This window comes from Arachis stenosperma, chromosome 1 (assembly GCF_014773155.1).
Source record: "Arachis stenosperma cultivar V10309 chromosome 1, arast.V10309.gnm1.PFL2, whole genome shotgun sequence".
NCBI lineage: Eukaryota > Viridiplantae > Streptophyta > Magnoliopsida > Fabales > Fabaceae > Arachis > Arachis stenosperma.
This window is the reverse complement of record NC_080377.1, coordinates 104395378-104417827: the sequence shown is the minus strand read 5'-3', so window position 1 is coordinate 104417827 and position 22450 is coordinate 104395378.

Genomic DNA, 22450 nt, shown 5'->3' with positions numbered 1-22450 from the left:
AACTTGGACAGGGCTCACCCAGGGGCTATCAGAAATAGGATAAATAATCCCAGCCTCTAGTAATTTAGTGACCTCTTTCTGCACTACCTCCTTCATGGCAGGATTTAGCCTCCTCTGTGGTTGAACCACTGGTTTGGCATTATCCTCCAATAGGATCTTGTGCATGCATCTAGCTGGGCTAATGCCCTTGAGATCACTGATGGACCACCCAAGAGCTATCTTGTGTGTCCTTAGCACTTTAATCAGTGCTTCCTCTTCCTGTGGATTTAAAGTTGAGCTTATAATCACTGGAAAAGTGTCACCCTCTCCCAGAAATGCATATTTCAGGGATGATGGTAGTGGTTTGAGTTCAGGCTTAGGAGGCTTATCCTCATCCTGAGGAATTTTCGAAAATTCCTTTGCCTCCTCTGGCTCTTCCTGATCAGTTTGAGCATCTTTGAAGATGTCCTCAAGCTCTGATTCTAGGTTTTCAGCCATATTGATCTCTTCTACCAGAGAGTCAATAATGTCAGCATCCATACAGTCCTCTGGTGTGTCTGGATGCTGCATAGCTTTTACAGCATTCAACTTGAACTCATCCTCATTGACTCTCAGGGTTACTTCCCCTTTTTGTACATCAATGAGAGTTCGTCCAGTTGCTAGGAAGGGTCTTCCTAGAATGAGAGTTGCACTCTTGTGCTCCTCCATTTCCAGCAGCACAAAGTCAGTTGGAAAGGCAAATGGCCCAACCTTTACAATCATGTCCTCTATTATGCCTGATGGGTGTTTAATGGAGCCATCAGCAAGTTGGAGGCATATCCTGGTTGGTTTGACTTCTCCAATCAACCCAAGCTTTCTGATAGTGGATGCAGGTATTAGATTGATGCTTGCTCCAAGATCACATAAAGCTGTCTTGGTGCAAGTGCCTTCTAATGTGCATGGTATCAGAAAGCTTCCAGGATCTTGAAGCTTTTCTGGTAAGCTTTTTAGAATGACTGCACTGCATTCTTCAGTGAGAAACACTTTTTCAGTTTCTCTCCAATCCTTCTTATGACTTAAGATTTCCTTCATGAACTTAGCATAAGAAGGTATTTGCTCAAGTGCCTCTGCAAAAGGAATCTTTATTTCAAGAGTCCTTAAATAATCTGCAAAGCGGGCAAATTGCTTATCCTGTTCTGCCTTGCGGAGTTTCTGAGGATAAGGCATCTTGGCTTGATATTCTTCAACCTTAGATGCTGCAGGTTTATTCCTTACAGAAGTGGTTGAAGAAGCCTTGTTAGAGGGATTACTGTCAGCACTCTCAGGTGTCTGATTTTCCCTTGGCGTTTGGACGCCAGGAATGGGTGGAAAATGGGCGTTTAACGCCAACTTTTCCCCCTTTTCTGGCGTTTGAACGCCAGAACTGGGCAAGGAATGGGCGTTTAACGCCAGCTTTCCTTCCCTTTATGGCGTTTGAACGCCAATATTCCTCTCTGGGCTCTTACTGTCCTCAGAGGGATTTTGAACAGTGGGTTGGTTGTCCTCTGTCAATTGTTCCTTGTTTGGCTTTTTGCTCTTTTGAGCAGTGTTATTCAAGGTCTTCCCACTCCTCAATTGAACTGCTTGACACTCCTCTGTTATCTGTTTAGATATTTGCTATTTTGCTTGATTCAACTGTAGTTCTATGCTCTTATTAGCAACTTTAGTTTCATGGAGCATCTCTTTAAATTCTGCTAACTGTTCTGTCATCAGGAGTAATTGTTGATTAAGCTCATTCATCTGTTCTTGAGGGTTAGGATCAGTGACTACTGTCATGACTTCCTCTTCTGGAGAGAACTCATTGCTAGAGTACAGATATTGGTTTCTAGCAACAGTGTCTATAAGCTCTTGAGCTTCTTCAATTGTCTTCCTCATGTGTATAGATCCACCAGCTGAGTGGTCTAAAGACATCTGAGCTTTCTCTGTAAGCCCATAATAGAAAATGTCTAACTGTACCCACTCTGAAAACATTTCAGAGGGACATTTTCTTAGCATACCTCTATACCTCTCCCAGGCATTATAAAGGGATTCATTATCCTCTTGTTTAAAGCCTTGGATGTCCAGCCTTAGCTGTGTCATCCTTTTTGGAGGGTAAAAATGATTCAGGAATTTGTCTGATAACTGTTTCCATGTCTTTATGCTTGCTGTAGGTTGGTTATTTAACCACCTTTTAGCTTGATCTTTTACAGCAAATGGAAACAGTAATAGTCTGTAGACATCCTGATCTACCTCTTTATCATGTACTGTGACAGCAATTTGTAAGAACTGTGCCAGAAACTCAGTAGGCTCTTCCTGTGGAAGACCGGAATACTGGCAATTTTGCTGCACTATGATAATGAGTTGAGGGTTTAGCTCAAAGCTGCTTGCTTTGATGGGAGGTATACAGATGCTACTCCCATATGCAGCTGTAATGGGGTTAGCATAAGACCCCAGAGTCCTCTTGGACTGATTAATTCCACTTAAGTCCATAATGGACAAAAGGAAAATGAGAATGATTGCAAAGAGATAAATTTTGTTTATTTTTAATTTTTTTTTTGAAATAGCTGAAAAAAAATAAAATACAATAATATAAAACAAAAGGAAAATAAAAATAAAATTCGAAAATAAAAAAAATACAATAAGATCAAAGCAAATTGAGAACTGAATCAATTAGTGAAAAAAAAGATTTTGAAAACAACAATTAAGAAGATATGATTGAAAAATTTTTATGAAAAAGATTTGATTCTTAAAAAGAGGAAAGAGAAAAACACAAAAAGACACCAAACTTAAAATTTTAGAAAATCAAACACTAATTTTTTCAAAAATTTTAAAGGAAAAACACAAAGAGGACACCAAACTTAGAACTTTTATGAATCAAAACGGGACTAGGGACAAGAAAAATTCGAAAGTTAAAAGAAGAAAAACAAAAAGCATGCAATTGACACCAAACTTAGAATATGAAACTAGACTCAACTAAAAGACTCTAAACCAACAAAAATAAAACAGTCCTAATCTAAGCAATAAGATAAGCCGTCAGTTGTCCAAACTCGAACAATCCCCGGCAACGGCGCCAAAAACTTGGTGCACGAAATTGCAATAACACTTTTGCAATCCCGCACAACTAACCAGCAAGTGCACTGGGTCGTCCAAGTAATACCTTGTGTGAGCAAGGGTCTATCCCACGGAGATTGTCGGCTTGAAGCAAGCTATGGTTATCTTGTAAATCTTAGTCAGGAGATCAGAAATTATCAGGATTGATTGTAAAAAGTAAAAGAACATGAAATGGTTACTTGTTTTGCAGTAATGGAGAATAGGTTGGGGTTTTGGAGATGCTCCATCTTCTGAATCTCTGCTTTCCTACTGTCTTCTTCATCAAACACGCAAGTCTCCTTCCATGGCAAGCTCATGTAGGGTTTCACCGTTGTCAATGGCTACCTCCCATCCTCGCAGTGAAAGCTAATGCACGCACTCTGTCACAGTACTGCCAATCACCAGTTTGGTTCCCTCCCCTACCGGAATAGAATCCCTCTTTTGCGTCTGTCACTAACGCCCAGTAGGTTACAGGTTTGAAGCACGTCACAGTCATTCAATCATTGAATCCTACTCAGAATACCACAGACAAGGTTTAGACCTTCCGGATTCTCTTGAATGCTGCCATCAGGTCCTGCCTATACCACGAAGATTCCGATTAAAGAACCCAAGAGATAACTACTCAATCTAAGATAGAACAGAGGTGGTTGTCAGGCACGTGTTCATAGTTGAGAATGATGATGATTGTCACGGATCATCACATTCATCCGGATTAAGAACAAGTGTTATCTTAGAATCGAAGCAAGCATGATTGAATAAGAAGCAGTAGTAATTGCATTAATCCATCAAGACACAGCAGAGCTCCTCACCCCCAACCATGGGGTTTAGAGGCTCATACTGTGGAAAGAAACGTGTACAAAATGTTATGGGGTCATAAGGTACGGATACAATGTCAAAAGATCCTATAAGTAGTAAACTAGTGTCCTAAGGTCTACAGAAATGAGTAAATGACAGAAAAATCCACTTCCGGGCCCACTTGGTGTGTGCTTGGGCTGAGCAATGAAGGAATTTCGTGTAGAGACCTTTTCTGGAGTTAAACGCCAGCTTTCATGCCAGTTTGGGCGTTTAACTCCAAATTTTATGCCAGTTCCGGCGTTTAACGCTGGAATTTCTGTAGGTGACTTTGAGCGCCGGTTTGGGCCATCAAATCTTGGGCAAAGTATGGACTATTATATATTTCTGGAAAGCCCAGGATGTCTAATTTCCAATGCCGTTGAGAGCGCGCCAATTGGGCTTCTGTAGCTCCAGAAAATCCACTTCGAGTGCAGGGAGGTCAGAATCCAACAGCATCTGCAGTCCTTTTCAGTCTCTGGATCAGATTTTTGCTCAGGACCCTCAATTTCAGTCAGAAAATACCTGAAATCACAGAAAAACACACAAACTCATAGTAAAGTCCAGAAAAGTGAATTTTAATTAAAAACTAATAAAAATATACTAAAAACTAACTAAAAGATACCAAAAACATACTAAAAACAATGCCAAAAAGCATACAAATTATCCGCTCATCACCTCACTGAGAAATTTTTTCTCTGTGACATGAATTTCAAATTTTATTGATGTTTACAAAATAAAAATGGAGTTCAACTCATCTTATGGTCAAACAAAATTTTATGGGATATCACCCACCATCACCAATCTCTAATGGTGGTTGGGAATATCACCAAGAAAATACAAATTCTAAGCACTCCAATCCATGGAGATTTGCTTCACAGACACAAGATGAGCAAGAAAACCATATGGGATATTTCCCTCCACCACAAAATGATGCAAGTCATAATTCCAATGGTGGCTGGGAAAGGAATTCTAATGCTCCATATGATATTCATCCAAAGATATCATCACTTGACCATGCTTCAACAAAAAGCCCCTTTCAAAACTTACCACTCACACAAACTTCCAATAGCCAAAGAATCTCGAAGCTTGAGTCCATGCTCAAAAGATTTGCGGAGGAGAAAGAGAAGTACCAAAAAGAATAAGAAAACTCCCTCAAAAATATGGAAGTGCAGTTAGGCCAATTGTCGAATGCATGGAAGGAGAAAATGGAAAAACAAAAACAAAAGGTCCCTGTGTCAAGTGAAATTGCAATAAAGGATGAGGGACATGAGCCAAGGATTTTACATTCACAAACGCTACTTGAGGTGACAAAGGAACATGAACAATCACAACCCTCACAAACTTCCCTTGAATCTGTGATCGAAAAATATGAAGAGGAGATGAAGAAATCTTGGGAAGAACAATAAACCTCCTCCATAAAAGAACTATTAAGTAAAATGTTGGGTGCAAAGAAAGGAGTGGAGGAGCAAGAAAGTGAGGAAGTCATTCCAAAAAATTTACACTCAAGTGAAGCAGAGAAGTACATACAAGAAAAGCTCATGGAACCACCAATTCAAAAAGCTCTGGATGAATACGAAACTCCAATAATCACACAGCAATCAAGTCTTGAATCCAAAGAAGTGAAGGCAACTAGCAAGAACACCAATTCTGTCCCTAATCCAGCAAGCAAGATCAATCAAACCATTTGCAAAAGAAAGCTTGCTGAGGAAAGGCCAAGACAAGGGACAGTAGCTGAATCTTCTCCCCCCTTGAGGTCATTCCTCTTAACAAATTGGAAGAAGAGGAAGAAAGTAAAGAACAGGTAGACAGTAGGTACATTTCTTCTTATTGCTTTGTTTAAATTTCAATAAATTGGCATTTGATCACATTCTAAGTTTGGAGTTGCCCTGCAATAAATTGTTTTCAATTCCTTTGGATGATTGCATCAATTCTACATGAAAGTGTCACACTAAGATTCTAAGTTTGGTGTGCCACTTATTTTTTTATGCAACTCATCCAGCAACATCACTTGTCTGCATAATCATATTGCCTTTGCATTGTTATTTTTCTTTTGTTTTGACATTTCATTTGCATTCTCTTTGTTTTAGTCTTTTTTTTTTGTTTTCTTTTATTAACTGTTTTTGTTAATACATCACCAAGAGATCCTTATTCATGACAAATCTTGGCTTGGTGATTGTATTCAACAAATAACGGTTTCTTTTGTTTAGTTTTAGTTCAAATAAATTGACATATGGTTGCATTCTAAGTTTGGTGTTGCTATGCAACAAAAATTTGGTTCCAATGTTTACTAGATACTTGCATCAATTCCAAGTGAGAGTGTCACACTAAGTTTGGTGTGCCACTTATTTTTTTATGCAAAGTATCATGCACACCATCTTATGTTTGCATCACAATGTGTCTGTTTCTCTCGTGCCTTGATTTTTATCTTAAATTTTGCTTGCTTAAAACACATGTACTACTATTTTTCATTGTGTAAGACATTCATGATCCATCTTAGCCCCATAGCCATTGTTCTAATTGTTGCTTGAGGATGAGCAAGCATTCTGAGTTTGGCAAGAGAAAGAGGAAGAATAGAGGAAAAAGGACAACAATAGAGAAGATGGACTACAAGGTTGTAAAGTTCCTTTTTCTCTCATTTGTTTCCAGCACTTAAATTGCATGATTGTCTTCATCTTTTCTGTTTACACGTGTGTATGAATAAAGCATAGCTTGAATCTTGATTTGTAACATGTTGCTGTGGCATTATGACTACCAACTTGAGTTTTATGAATTCAAAAGCAAAAAAGCATCATGATCATAAACAAACAAGGAATTAAAGAAGAATTTAGCATGTGCATACAAGTATTGGAAAGCTAGTATGATTGATTGTTGCTCAATTGCATTGGATTTTATTTAATTGAAGTTTTCATCTAGTACATTTTGTGAAATTTTTTGAAATCATGAAAACCTTGAAGAAGCAAATACAATTAAAGCAAGAAAAGAAAAAGGGAAAGAATGAGAAAGCTGAAGGCTCTGAGTACCAATGGCAATTTATTTGCTAAGTACTTGTGGTGTTTATGTATCAAGCCAAATGCTTGAAAACAAAACACTTAGAAGTCAAGGCTAGGCTCAAGTGCAAAAGCACTCCCTCAAAGCTCAAGGCTCTGAGCATCAATGATTAGAGAGTCAAGAAAAGAAAAGAAAAATGAGCTTAATGAAGTCCTCTAATTAAATGCTTGTGGTGCTTATGTATCAAGTGGTAATACTTGAAAACAAAGCATTTAGAAGTCGTAGCTTTGTTATTAACTCATGGGGCAAAGCACCCAAAAGGAGAAGCTAAAAAAAAAATCAAAAGCTTGTTTCAAGGAAGAATTATAAGAAAAAGATTTCATAAATTGAGCTAGATAGAAGCATCAATCATTTACATCTCTTTTGTAATTGTAGCACGCATAGAAAACTCGCTTGCCATGAACATTAACTTGCTACTCTTCTTACCTTGGATTGTCAATTTCTATTGCATGATTCTTTTCTTGCTTGGGGACAAGCAAGGTTTAAGTTTGGTGTTGTGATGACATGTCATCATATACCTATTTTTCTATGCTTTTTCATACAAGAAATTGATGATTAGTGCTTAAATATTGCATTATTTTGTGCTTAATTGGAAGATTTCCTTGATCTTTTAATTTTATAAATCTTGTAGGAAATAAGAAGAAAAAGAAGCAAAGAAGCACAAAAAAAGGAGAAAAAAAGAGCTTTGGGACACACTTTGAAGTTGGAGCACACTTTGGAGCCTTAGGCCACGCTTTTAAAAGCGTGGCACATGACCAAATTAAAGGAGAATAGGCAATCAGCACACACTGCCCTGCTCTTGCCAAGGGCAGAGCAGAATCGTGATGCAAAGTGAGGTTGGGAGCAAGAATTTTCGCTAAGGTAAAATCTGGGCGCTCACAGCATGACCATCCCTCCTTCAAAGGGCTATAACTTGAGCTACAGACGTCCAATTGATGTGGTTCCAGTTGCGTTGGAAAGCTGACATTCAGAGGTTTCCAACGATATATAGCAATCCATATTTGGCGTAAAATTGTGGCATGAATGAAAGGCATCTTTAAGGGCAAAAAATAAGCAAAAATAAACCAATATGCTTCCACCAAGGTTCGAAGCTGGAGCCTCACCCCAAAGCAAAGTAGCGCTCATTTTTCTGCTCTGCCCTCTTGGAGAGCAGGGCAATGTCGTGCTCTCTTCATGAAAAATCAAGGAAAAATTGCTCCTCAAGTGCTTTCACCAAGGTTCGAACACAAGACCTTCAAGGAAGTAAAGGCAAGGAGCTTAGGCGCGCACACAACTTGGCACGGCCAGCACCAAGCATGCACGGGCAGCACTTGGCGCACCATGGCAACTCTGCCCTGCCCTCCACAAGGGCAGGGCAGCATCCTGACGCATCACACACACCAAGCACGCACGCAATGAAGCCGCATGCACCATTTCCTGCTCTGCCCTCCAGAAGGGCAGGGCAGCCTCCTGGGAGCAAATAATCATGGGCCAAAAGTTCAATTTCATATAAATTCAATTCCTCACCAAATTGAATCAAGTCCATCCAAGACCCATTCTCCCTCAAATCCAAAGCAAGCAAAAGCCCACTCAACATGACTCAAAGGCACATAGAGAAGCTAGATTAGGTTTTTCATTTTTGTGAATTTGTTTTTAATTTCAATTTCATTTTCATTTTGTAAAATAAGCCTATATAAAGGGCATCATTCTCATTTCAGAAGGGGGGTTGGCTCTAATAGGAGCTCAATTAGAAAGAGGCTAGCTCCACTAGGGAGCATTAGGATTTGAGAGCTCTCTCTTAGTTTTCATTTTCTATTTTGAATCTTGGGTGGAGATTGGAAGAAATTCTGTTTTCATTCTCCATCTGCAACCTCTCTTGTTCTTCTTCTGCAAACTTTCAAGTGAATTGTGATTTGAATCAAAGTTTCTTCATTGCTTTCATCTTTAATTTTCCTGCATCTTGTTTGCTGTTGGATCAAGGAAGGGATTGAGATCTAGACTTGTTTTCTAGTCTCTTTGATTCCCTGAGATATTCATTTGTCTCTTTAAATTTCATAATTGAGCTTAAGTACATTCTGTGTTGCTTCTTCAAGAAATTTTCCATTTCTGTTTAAATCTGCTGCACTTATTTCATCTTTTACTCCTCTGCTTGATTGCTCTTTACATTTTCTTGTTGAATTTTAAATTTCCAGCACCCCAGCCCCGTTACTTTTCATGCAATTTACTTTTCTTGCAATTTAAGTTCAGCTATTTTACTTTCTTGTTATTTAAGTTTCAATGCAATTTACTTTCTGCACTTTATAATTCCTGCAAATTTACTTTCTGTTGGCTACAATTTCACTCAATTCCACTTCAATGTTAGCTTGACTAAACTAATCACCCACTAAAGTTGCTTGATCCATCAATCCTTGTGGGATCGACCTCACTCTAAGTGAGTTATTACTACTTGATGCGACCCGGTATACTTGCCGGTTGAGTTATGTGTTTGGAAAATTCGTTTTCCGCAAAAACACCATCACCTAGTTAACGTGAACACTAACGTGGAATGGTAAAGCTTGCAACGTTAATGAGAAAAGTGATCACCAATAACGCCTGCGAAGCTACCCAAAGCTCACGTTACTTGCCACGTTAACTAAGTTAACGTGGTAGTTAACGTAGAAGAAGAAGGAACTCCAACGTTAATGGTAAAACTGAACACCACTAACGTTGGAGAACTTGGCAATGATCTACGTTAAGAGTCACATTAACTTAGTTAACGTGAACTCTAACGTGGAAGAAAAAACAAAAGCCAACGTTAGTGACACTCACTTTTGTCACTAACGTTGGAACATCTAGGATTGCCTACGTTAACTTTCACGTTAAGACTATTAACGTGAAAGTTAACGGGGAGTTGAGATCAAAGAGCCAACGTTAGTGACACTCACTTTTGTCACTAACGTTGGAAGGTGGCATCACTACTACGTTAAGAGCCACGTTAACATAGTTAACGTGAGTTCTAACGTGGAAAATGTGGCATTTGGAGCGTTAGTGACAAAGGTGAGTGTCACTAACGCTCTCGAAGGTGGATCACACCTACGTTAAGAGTCACGTTAGCTATACTAACGTGGACTCTAACGTAGGAACATAGGGGCACTAAGCAACGTTAATGGGAAAAGTGATTCCCATTAACGTTTACGAAGGGGTATAAGCCAACGTTATTGGGAAAAGTGAGTCCCAATAACGTTAGCCATGTTTTGAGAAAGCAACGTTAGTGGTCACGTTAAGACCACTAACGTTGGATTTAACGTGGGTATATGAGGTTGGAACGTTAGTGGAAAAAGTGAATGCCACTAACGTTCTCGAACCCACAATGGAAATCAACGTTAAATCTTACTAAAATACCCAAAGCCTAATTCATCTTTCTCTGCAAGTTGGGCCCACTAAAGATGAGAACTGCTTTAACTCAAGATCCAAAGCCCACATCCAAGACTTGAAGAACTCACTAGAAGATCAAGATGAGTAGTATATATAGGAGTAGTTTTGAACTATAGAGGGGCTTTTTGGCACATTTGGGAACTACTCTTTATAGATTTACTTTTCTGCACTTTTAGCATGGATTGTTCTTTTCTGCCATTTTTCATTTCTAGAGCTATGAACAACTAAACCCCTTTCATTAGGTTAGGGAGCTCTGTTGTAATTTGATGGATCAATTATAGTTTTCATTCTTCTTCTTCTTTCTTTTCTCTTGATCTTACTAGAAAGCTTTCGATCTTAATTCAATTGGTTAGTTGTCTTGGAAAAGAAACTCTCCATAATTTGATCTTCTTTGAGCCTTGGAAAAGGGATGAGGAGATCATGCTAGAAATGCTTTCTCATGTTGGACCAAATTGGGGTTTGGGCGGATATAGTGACATGTAATCCTCCCAACACTTTGATTTGGAAATACATGTGGTATAATCAGTGACCACACTTCATCTCTTCCCATGAGCAATTAAATCAAGGAATTGGGCAATTGTTCAAGCCTAGAGAGATTGGATTGCCAAGGAATTGGGATCCAATCACTTAAGATTTCCAAGGAGATCAATGAATGCATTGATTGAGGAAGAGATGAGAATGAACTTGATCCGGAGAATGCAACATCTCCTGAACCCAATGATCTCCCCATTTCTGATCTTACCCATTCTCTTTACTTTTAGCTATTTAATTTCATGCTCATTACCCCAAATCCCCATTTAAGATTCTGCACTTTAATTTCTGTTATTTACTTTCCAGTCCTTTAAATTTCTGCATCTAAATCTAAATTCTGTTTAGCTCAACTAGCACATTCTTCTAACTAAAGTTGCTTGACCAATCAATCCTTGTGGGATTCAACCTTACTCTATTGTGAGTTTTACTTGAGAATAATTCGGTATACTTGCCCAAGGGAAATTTGTTGAGAGACAAGTTTTCATGCATCATCTGGCTGGTGTTAAACGCTAGAAAGGGGCATCAGCCTGGCGTTTAATGCCAGGAAAGGCAGCAGAGCTGGCATCAAATGCCAAAAATGGCACACAGAGGGCATTTAAATGCCAGAAAGGTGCAGGGACCAGAATTCCTTGACACCTTAGGATCTGTGAACCCCACAGGATCCCCACCTACCCCAACTCTTTTTCTCTCCTTTTCACACCTTTTCATAATACTCTCTATTTCTCCTCTAAAACCATCATACAACCCACCTACCCCCACCCATTCAAATTCAAACCATCTCCCTCCCAAACCCAACCCCTATTACAAGAATTCCCTCTCCACTCCACTCCTATATAAGCCCCTCATCACTCTTTTATTTTCACACATTATAACCACCTAAAATCCCCCTTGGCCGAACCATTCACACACCTCCATCTCCTCTATCTCTTCTTCCTCTAATTCTTTCTTTCTTCTTTTGCTCGAGGATGAGCAAACCTTTTAAGTTTGGTGTGAAAAAAAGCTCTGCTTTTTGTTTTTCCATAACCATTAATGGCTCCTAACGCCGGAGAAACCTCTAGGAAGAGGAAAGGGATGGCAGTTTCTTCCAACTTCAAGTCATGGGAGATGGAGAGATTCATCTCAAAAGTCCATCACTAAAAAGAGGATGGAGCAAACAAAAGAGCCCGCTCATGGACCTCAACAAGAGCATGAGGAAATTCCTCATCAAGAAATCCTTGAGATCCTTCAAGGGATGCATTTCCCTCCACACAACTATTGGGAGCAACTCAACACCTCTTTAGGAGAATTGAGTTCCAACATAGAGCAACTGAGACTGGAGCACCAATAGCACTCCATTATCCTCCATGAAATTAGAGAGGACCAAAGAGCCATGAGGGAGGATTAACAAAGGCAAAGAAGAGATATTGAGGAGCTAAAGCACTCCATAGGATCTTCAAGAGAAAGAACTAGACGCCGTCACTAAAGTGGACCCGTTCTTTAATTTCCTTGTTCATATTTTTCTGTTTTTCATCTTTTTATGCTTTATGTTTTGACTATGTTTGTGTCTTTATTACATGATCATTAGTGTTTAGTGTCTATGTCCTAAAGCTATGAATGTTCCATGAATCTTTCACCTTTCTTAAATGAAAAATGTTTTCTGAAAAAGAAAAAGAAGTACATGAATTTCAAATTCTATGTTGAAAATAGTTTAATTATTTTGATGTGGTGGCAATACATTTTGTTTTCTGAACGAATGCTTGAACAGTGCATATTTTTGATAGTGAAGTTGATGAATGTTAAAATTGTTGGCTCTTGAAAGAATAATGAAAAAAGAGAAATGTTATTGATAATCTGAAAATCATAAAATTGATTCTTGAAGCAAGAAAAAGCAGTGAAAAACACAAAGCTTGTGAAAATAAAGGCAAAAAATAAAAAAAAGAAAGAAAAAGAAAAAGCAAGCAGAAAAAGCAGTAACCCTTTAAACTAAAAGGTAAGGGTAAAGAGGATCCAAGGCTTTGAGCATCAGTGGATAGGAGGGCCCAAAGGAATAAAATCCTGGCTTAAGCGGCTATTTCAAGCTGTCCCTAACCATGTGCTTGTGTCATGAAGGTCCAAGTGAAAAGCTTGAGACTGAGTGGTAAAAGTCGTGATCAAAGCAAAAGGAGTATGCTTAAGAACTCTGGGCACCTCTAACTGGGGACTCTAGAAAAGCTGAGTCACAATCTGAAAAGGTTCACCCAGTTATGTGTCCGTGGCATTTATGTATCCAGTGGTAATATTGGAAAACAAAATGCTAAGGGTCATGGCCAAGACTCATAAAGTAGCTGTGTTCAAGAATCAACATAGTAAACTAGGAGAATCAATAACACTATCTGAATTCTAAGTTCCTATGGATGCCAATCATTCTGAACTTCAAAAGATAAAGTGAGATACCAAAACTCTTCAGAAGCAAAAAGCTACTAGTCCCGCTCATCTAATTGGAACTAAGCTTCATTGATATTTTGAAATTTATTGTATTTTCTCTTATTTTTATCCTATTTTGTTTTTAGTTGCTTGGGGACAAGCAACAATTTAAGTTTGGTGTTGTGATGAGCGGATAATTTATACGCTTTTTGGCATTACTTTTAGGTAGTTTTTAGTATGTTTTAGTTACTTTTTATTAGTTTTTATGCAAAAATCACATTTCTGAACTTTACTATGAGTTTGTGTGTTTTTCTATAATTTCAGGAATTTTCTGGCTGAAATTGAGGGACCTGAACAAAAATCTGATACATAGGCTGAGAAAGGACTCAGATGCTGTTAGATTCTGACCTCCCTGCACTCAAACGCGTTTTTCTGGAGCTACAGAAATTCAATTAGCACGTTATTAAATGGGCTGGAAAGCTAGCATCTTGGGCTTTTCAGCAATATATAATAGTCCATATTTTTTCTGAGATTTGATGGCCCAAACTGGCGTTAAAACGCCCACCAAAGACCATTTTCTGGCGTAAAACGCCAGAACTGGCACAAGAACTAGAGTTAAATGCTCAAACTGGCATCCAAGCTGGCGTTATCTCCAGAAAAAGCCTATACATGTGTAAAGCTCAATGCTCAGCACAAGCACACACCAAGTGGGCCCCAGAAGTGGATTTCTGCACTATTGCACTTAGTTACTTATTTTCTGTAATCCTTAGTAACTACTATTGTATAAATAGCACTTTTTACTATTGTATTTTATCCTTTTTTTCAGAATCTTATGCCATTTTTCACATTTGGGAGGCTGGCCATTCGGCCATGCCTAGACCTTTTTCTCTTAGGTATCTTCCAATGGTAGAGTTTCTACACCTCATAGATTAAGGTGCAGAGCTCTGCTGTTCTTCATGAATTAATGCAAGTACTATTGTTTCTCTTTCAATTCACGCTTACTTCTTCTCCAAGATATGCTCTTGTACTTAATTCAGTTGTGTCAGAATGAAGGCGTGACCCGTGACAATCACCCACTATCTTCGTTACTCGCTTAGCCAAGATCCGAGTGCTTGACAACCACAAGCGATCTACATGATGTTCAACGTAGTCATTGGACGACAGCCCGAGTATAGTATCTTGGGTCTCTGATTCACAGATTTGACTTGCCTCTCCTGACAACAGAGAATTCGAATCTGTGAGATTAGAACCTTCGTGGTATAGGTTAGAACCAATTGGCAGCATTCCCAAGATCCGGAAAGTCTAAACCTTATCTATGGTATTCCGAGTAGGATCTGGGATGGGATGACTGTGACGAGCTTCAAACTCACGACTGTTGGGTGCAGTGACAGTGTGCAAAAAGATAGAGAGATCCTATTTCGACACAAGTGAGAACCGACAAATGATTAGCCGTGCGATAGCTGTGCCTGGTATTTTTCATCCGTGACGAGAAATCCAACAGTTGATTAGCCGTACATAAACCGTAGCTCGACCATTTTCACTGAGAGGACGGATGGTAGCCATTGACAATGGTGATCCACCAACATATAGCTTGCCATGGAAGGGAGCACGCATGATTGGATGAAGATAATAGGAAAGCAGAGGTTCAGAAGCAACAAAGCATCTCCAAACGCTTATCTGAAATTCCCACCAATGAATTACATAAGTATCTTTATTTTAATTTGCGTTTTATTTATCTTTCAATTATCAAAACTCATAACCAATTGAATCTGCCTGACTAAGATTTATAGGATGACCATAGCTTGCTTCAAGCCGGCAATCTCCGTGGGATCGACCCTTACTCGCATAAGGTTTTATTACTTGGACGACCCAGTGCACTTGCTGGTTAGTTGTACCGGAGTTGTGAAAAATGTGATCAAAATTCCGTGCACCAGTTGCCTTCACTTCTTGGATTTCAAGACATGGTTGTTGTGTGATTGTTGGGGCATTATCTTTATCAAAATCCTTTTGAATTGATGGTTCAATGAGCCCTTCATCCATGTAGCTATCTGCTTCAATTGAGTGTGAACTTCCTTGATTAGCTTCCTCCCCTTCTTGTACATGATACTCTATTGAGTCCTTTGGGGGTGAAGTTTCATGTTCTTTTATCACCTCAATTAGCTTCTGTGAATATGGAGCCACAGGTTCAAGTATCTCTACAACCTCCTTCTCCATTGGAGTTTCTTTTGGTATTGGAGCTTCTTTTCCTTGTTCTTCCACTTCCTCCTTTGCACTCAACATTTGATTTAATAGCACTTTTATGGAGGAGGTTTGTTGTTCTTCCAAAGATTTCTTCATCTCCTCTTCATACCTTTCAATCACGGATTCAAGTGTTGAGAGTCTTCGGTTCAGGGAAGTTTGTGGGGGTTATGAGTTTTCATGTTCCTTTGTCATTTCAAGTGGCTTTTGTGGATATAAAATCCTTGGATCATATACCTCCACCACCTTCTCCTCCATTGAGGATTCATTTGACACAGGGGCCTCTTCATCTTGTTCTTCTACTTCCTCCATCACATCCACCAATTGATCTTCGTCTTCCTTGCTTAATAAATCTTCGTTTTTCCTTGCCTGCTCTAAATGTCCATCCATCTTCTTGCAGAGGATTTCCTGTTCTTTCCAAGATTCTATGGATGTTTGTAGGTATTGTTCAAATGCTAGCTCAAGGGATGAAGGCTGATGAGCAGATATTTTATACGCTTTTTGGTGGTATTTTGATGTAGTTTTTAGTATACTTTAGTCACTTTTAGTATATTTTTATTAGTTTTTATGCAAAATCACATTTCTGAACTTTACTATGAGTTTGTGTGCTTTTCTGTGATTTCAGGTATTTTCTGGCTGAAATTGAGGGACCTGAGCAAAAATCTGATTCAGAGGCTGAGAAAGGACTGCAGATGCTGTTGGATTCTGAGCTCCATGCACTCGGAATAGATTTTCTGGAGCTACAAAAGTATAATTGACACGCTCTTAATTGCGTTGGAAAGTAGACATCTTGGGCTTTCCAGCAATATATAATAGTCCATACTTTGCCCGATATTTGATAGCGCAAACTGGCATTTAAACGCCAACTTTTTACCCTTTTCCAGCATTAAACGCCAGAACTGGCATAAAAGTTGGAGTTAAACGCCCAAACTGGCACCAAAGCTGGCGTTTAACGCCAGGAATAGCCTATGTACGTGAAAGCTTCAATGCTCAGCCCAAACACACACCAAGTGGGCTCCGGAAGTGGATTTCTACACTATCTATCTTAGTTTACCCATTTTCTGTAAACCTAGGTTACTAGTTTAGTATAAAAACTACTTTTAGAGATGTATTTTGTACCTTATGACATTTTAGATCTGAATTTCGTATCTTCTACGGCATGAGTCTCTAAACTCCATGATTGGGGGTGACAAGCTCTGCTGTGTCTTAATGGATTAATGCAATTACTACTGTTTTTTCATTCAATCACGCTTATTTCTATTCTAAGATATTCATTCGCATTTCAACATGATAAATGTGATGATCCGTTGATGAGCCTCATTCACTACCCCCTTTTAAAAATTTAGTGTACGAGTTCTTTTAGCAAGCGCACTAAAATCATCGCCAAGTAATAACCCACAGTGGAGTGGGATCGTATCCACAGAGATTGGCAAACCCAAGCAGTTTTAATTGATTGATGAATTAGTCAGGCGGATCAATAATAGTGTGAAGTGTAGAATTGTAAATGGCATAAATGTAAATGACTTGAATGTAAAGAAAAGCAGTAAAGTGCAGGAATGGAAATTACAGAATACAAATTGCTGAATCATAAATGACTTAAATGTAAATGGGAATGGGGGAATTGTTGAAAGTAAAATGAAGCTATAAAGAGATGGATAGATAAGAATGGGGAAATTCATTGAGATTGGGAGATGTTTCATCTTTGGATCAATTCTAGCTTAGATCTCCTTCAATCATGCAACTCACTGACCTCTTGGCAATCATGGTTGATTGAGCCCCAATCCCTTGGTGACTCAATCTCTCAGATCTTGATCTTAGAAGGGGGATTATATGTCACGTATCTCATCATCAAAACCCATAATCTACTCAAATGTGAGAAGGGATTTCAAGCATGGTTTCATGTTTCCTTTCCCAAGGTTCCAATGAAACCCAATTGTATTCAATCTCTTTCCTAAGATAATTGAACACTAAGCATTAAGAATGAAATTCCTTCTAGCAAATCAAAGAGAAGATGGAGAGAAGAAAAACTTCACTATTATCAATCCATCAAGTACAACAGAGCTCCCTCTCTTAATGAGAGGGAAGTTAGCTACTCATAGCTTAGAAAATACTCAAAAGTGGAATGTAAAAATGGATCTAGAACTAACTGCTTAAAGATCCCGGAAGCTTTATGATACCATGTACATTAGAGGGTACTTGTACTAAGACACCTCTATGAGATCTTGGGGCAAGTATCAACCTAAAACCTGCATCCACTATCAGAAAGCTTGGCTTGACTGAAGAAGTCAAACCAACCCGAATATGCCTCCAACTTGCTGATGGCTCCATTAAATATCTATCAGGCGTTATTGAGGACATGATTGTCAAGGTTGGGCCATTTACCTTTCCCACTAACTTTGTAGTGCTAGAAATGGAGGAGCACAAGAGTTCAACTCTCATTCTAGGAAGACCTTTCCTAGCAACTGGACGAACCCTCATTGATGTCCAAAAAGGGGAGGTGACCCTGAGAGTCAATGAGGATGAGTTTACGTTGAATGCTGTTAAAGCTGTGCAGCATCCAGACACATCAAAAGACTGCATCAGAGTTGATATTATTGACTCCCTGGTGGATGAAGTCAATATGACTGAGAGTCTCGAATCAGAGCTAGAGGACATCTTTAAAGATGTTCAGCCAGATTTGGAGGAACCAGAGAAAATAGAAGAACCCCTGAAAACTCCTCAGGAAGAGGATAAGCCTCTTAAAACTGAGCTCAAACCACTACCACCATCCCTAAAATATGCATTTCTGGGAGAGGATGCAACTTTTCCTGTAATCATAAGCTCTGCCTTAGAACCACGGGAAGAGAAAGCACTACTTCAGGTGTTAAAGACACACAAGACAGCTCTTGGGTGGTCCATAAGTGATCTTAAGGGCATTAGCCTAGCCAGATGTATGCACAAGATCCTATTGAAGGATGATGCTAAGCCAGTGGTTCAACCACAGAGGCGGCTAAATCCGGCCATGAAGGAATTGGTGCAGAAAGAGATCACTAAATTACTAGAGGCTGGGATAATTTATCCTATTTCTGATAGTCCCTGGGTGAGCCCTGTCCAAGTCATCCCAAAGAAGGGAGGTATGATAGTGATTCATAATGAAAAAAATGAACTGGTTCCTACAAGAACAGTTACAGGGTGGTGTATGTGTATTGACTACAGAAGGCTCAATACAACCACCAGAAAGGATCATTTTCCTTTACCATTCATAGACCAGATGCTAGAAAGACTAGCAGGTCATGACTATTACTGCTTTTTGTATGGCTATTCAGGCTATAACCAAATTGCAGTAGATCCTCAGGATCAAGAGAAAACAGCATTCACATGTCTATCTAGAGTATTTGCCTATAGAAGGATGCCATTTGGTCTGTGCAATACACCTGCAACCTTTCAGAGATGCATGCTCTCTATTTTCTCTGATATGGTAGAAAAATTTTTGGAAGTCTTCATGGATGACTTCTCAGTATTTGGAGACTCATTCAGCTCCTGTCTTGATCATCTAGCACTTGTTCTGAAAGGGTGCCAAGAGACTAACCTGGTTTTAAACTGGGAAAAATGTCACTTTATGGTTACTGAAGGAATTGTCCTTGGGCATAAAATTTCGAACAAAGGAATAGAGGTGGATCAAGCTAAGGTTGAGGTAAATGAAAAATTACCACCACCCACCAATGTTAAGGCAATCAGAAGCTTTCTGGGACATGCAGGATTCTACAGGAGGTTTATAAAGGATTTTTCAAAACTTGCAAAACTTCTGAGGAATCTGCTAGCTGCTGATACACCATTTGTCTTTGACACAGAGTGTTTGCAGGCCTTTGAGACTCTGAAGGCTAAGTTGGTCACATTACCATTCGAATTAATGTGTGATGCCAGTGACCATGCTATTGGTGCAGTATTAGGACAAAGGCATAACAAGCTTCTGCACGTCATTTACTATGTCAGCCGTGTTTTAAATGACACACAGAAGAATTACACAACCACAGAAAAAGAGCTGCTTGCAGTGGTTTATGCCATTGACAAGTTTAGATCCTATTTAGTAGGATTAAAAGTGATTGTGTACACTGACCATGCTGCTCTCAAATATCTACTCACAAAGCAGGATTCAAAACCCAGGCTCATAAGATGGGTGTTGCTTCTGCAAGAGTTTGATATAGAAATAAGAGACAGAAAAGGGACAGAGAACCAAGTAGCTAATCACTTGTCTCGGATAGAACCAGTAGCAGGGGCGTCTCTTCCTCTAACTGAGATCTTTGAAACCTTTCCAGATGAGCAACTCTTTGTCATTCAGGAAATACCATGGTTTGCAGACATTGTAAACTATAAGGCTGTAAGATTCATACCCAAAGAGTATTGATGAGCGGATAATTTATACACTTTTTGGCATTATTTTTAGTATGTTTTTGGTATGATCTAGTTAGTTTTTAGTATATTTTTATTAGTTTTTAGTTAAAAATCACTTTTCTGGACTTTACTATGAGTTTGTGTGTTTTTCTGTGATTTTAGGTATTTTCTGGCTGAAATTGAGGGACCTGAGCAAAAATCTGATTCATAGACTGAAAAGGACTGCAGATGCTGTTGGATTCTGACCTCCCTGCACTCGAAGTAGATTTTCTGGAGCTACAGAAACCCAATTGGCGCGCTCTCAACGGCGTTGGAAAGTAGACATCCTGGGCTTTCCAGCAATATATGATAGTCCATACTTTGCCCAAGATTTGATGGCCCAAACCGGCGTTCAAAGTCACCCTCAGGAATTCCAGCGTTAAACGCTGGAACTGGCACCCAAATGGGAGTTAAACGCCCAAACTGGCATAAAAGCTGGCGTTTAACTCCAAGAGGAGTCTCTACACGAAATTGCTTCATTGCTCAGCCCAAGCACACACCAAGTGGGCCCAGAAGTGGATTTTTATGTCATTTACTCATCTCTGTACACCTTAGGCTACTAGTTTTCTATATATAGGACCTTTTACTATTGTATTTTCATCTTGGTTCTTCTGGTTCCCTCTCTGGGGCCGAAACCAATGATCACTCTTGTTCTTATGTATTTTCAACGGTGGAGTTTCTACACACCATAGATTAAGGTGTGGAGCTTTGCTGTACCTCGAGTATTAATGCAATTACTATTGTTCTTCTATTCAATTCCGCTTGTTCTTTGTCCAAGATATTCATTTGCACCCAAGAACATGATGAATGTGATGATTATGTGACGCTCATCATCATTCTCACTTATGAACAAAGTGACTGACAACCACTCTTGTTCTACAAGCAAACGAGGCTCTAATGTTTATCTCTTGGATTCTTTAGCCGGAATCTTCGTGGTATAGGCAAGAACTGATGGCGGCATTCAAGAGAATCCGGAAGGTCTAAACCTTGTCTGTGGTATTCTGAGTAGGATTCAATGATTGAATGACTGTGACGTGCTTCAAACTCCTAGCAGGCGGGGCGTTAGTGACAGACGCAAAAGAATCGATGGATTCTATTCCGGCCTGACCGAGAACTGACAGCTGAATTCCGCGTGCTGTGACAGAGCATATGCAATCGTTTTCACTGAGAGGATGGGAGGTAGCCATTGACAACGGTGAAACCCTACACAAGCTTGCCATGGAAAGGAGTAAGAAGGATTGGATAAAGACAGTAGGAAAGCAGAGAGACGGAAGGGAAGGCATCTTCATACGCTTATCTGAAGTTCCTACCAATGAATTACATAAGTACCTCTATCTTTATCTTTATGCTTTATTCGTATATCACTATACCCATTTGAGTCTGCCTGACTAAGATTTACAAGGTGACCATAGCTTGCTTCATACCAACAATCTCCGTGGGATCGACCCTTACTCACGTAAGGTATTACTTGGACGACCCAGTGCACTTGCTGGCTAGTTGTGCGAAGTTGTAGTAATCACAATTTCGCGCACCAAGTTTTTGGCGCCGTTGCCGGGGATTGTTTTGTGTATGGACAACTGACGGTTCATCTTGTTGCTTAAATTAGGTATTTTTCTTCAGAGTTCTTAAGAATGAATTCTAGTGTTTCAAGGTGATGTTCTTATCATCACCAAAGTTGATTGATCTTCATCAATTTAGCTCTTGAATGCAATGTCCTGCTGAAGCTTGGCTAGCCATGTCTAATTCCTTTAGACTAAAGCTTTAGACTAACATTGCATGATTCCTGGAATTCTCATTAAGAATTTTGATACCTTTATTTTCTTTTCCATATAATTTTTGAAAAAGCACAAAAAAATTACAAAATCATAAAAATCAAAAATATTTTATGTTTCTTGTTTGAGTCTAGAGTCTCATGTTAAGTTTGGTGTCAATTGCATGTTTCTATTCTTTTTGCATTCATGCATGTGTCTTCATTAATTTTCAAGTTGTTCTTGATGATTTTATTACTCTGATTTTTAATTCTCTTGACTTGAGTGTTTTGTGTGTCTCATATGCATTCTCATTAGTGTCAGTAGTATACAAACTGCTAAGTTAGGTGTCTTGCATGCATTGTTATTTGATTTTAATTGCATTTTGATTATTCCTCATTATTAAAAATCCAAAAATATTTTTAATTTGTGTCTTTTCAAGTCAATAATACAGAGAATTGAAGATTCAGAACATACAGCAGAGGAATTGTACAGAAAAAGCTGGGCGTTCAAAACGCCCAGTGAAGAAGGACAGACTGGCGTTTAAACGCCAGTCAGGGTGCTTGGTTGGGCGTTTAACGCCCAAAAAGGTAGCATTTTGGGCGTTAAACGCCAGAATGTGCACCATTCTGGGCGTTTAACGCCAGGATGGCACAAGGGGGAGGATTTTGTTTTCAAATCAATTTTTTCAAAATCAAATCTTTTTCAAATCATATCTTTTCAATCAAATGTTTTCAAAATCAATTTCTTTCCTTTTTCAAATATACTTACTAACAATTAATGATTTGATTGAACATTTC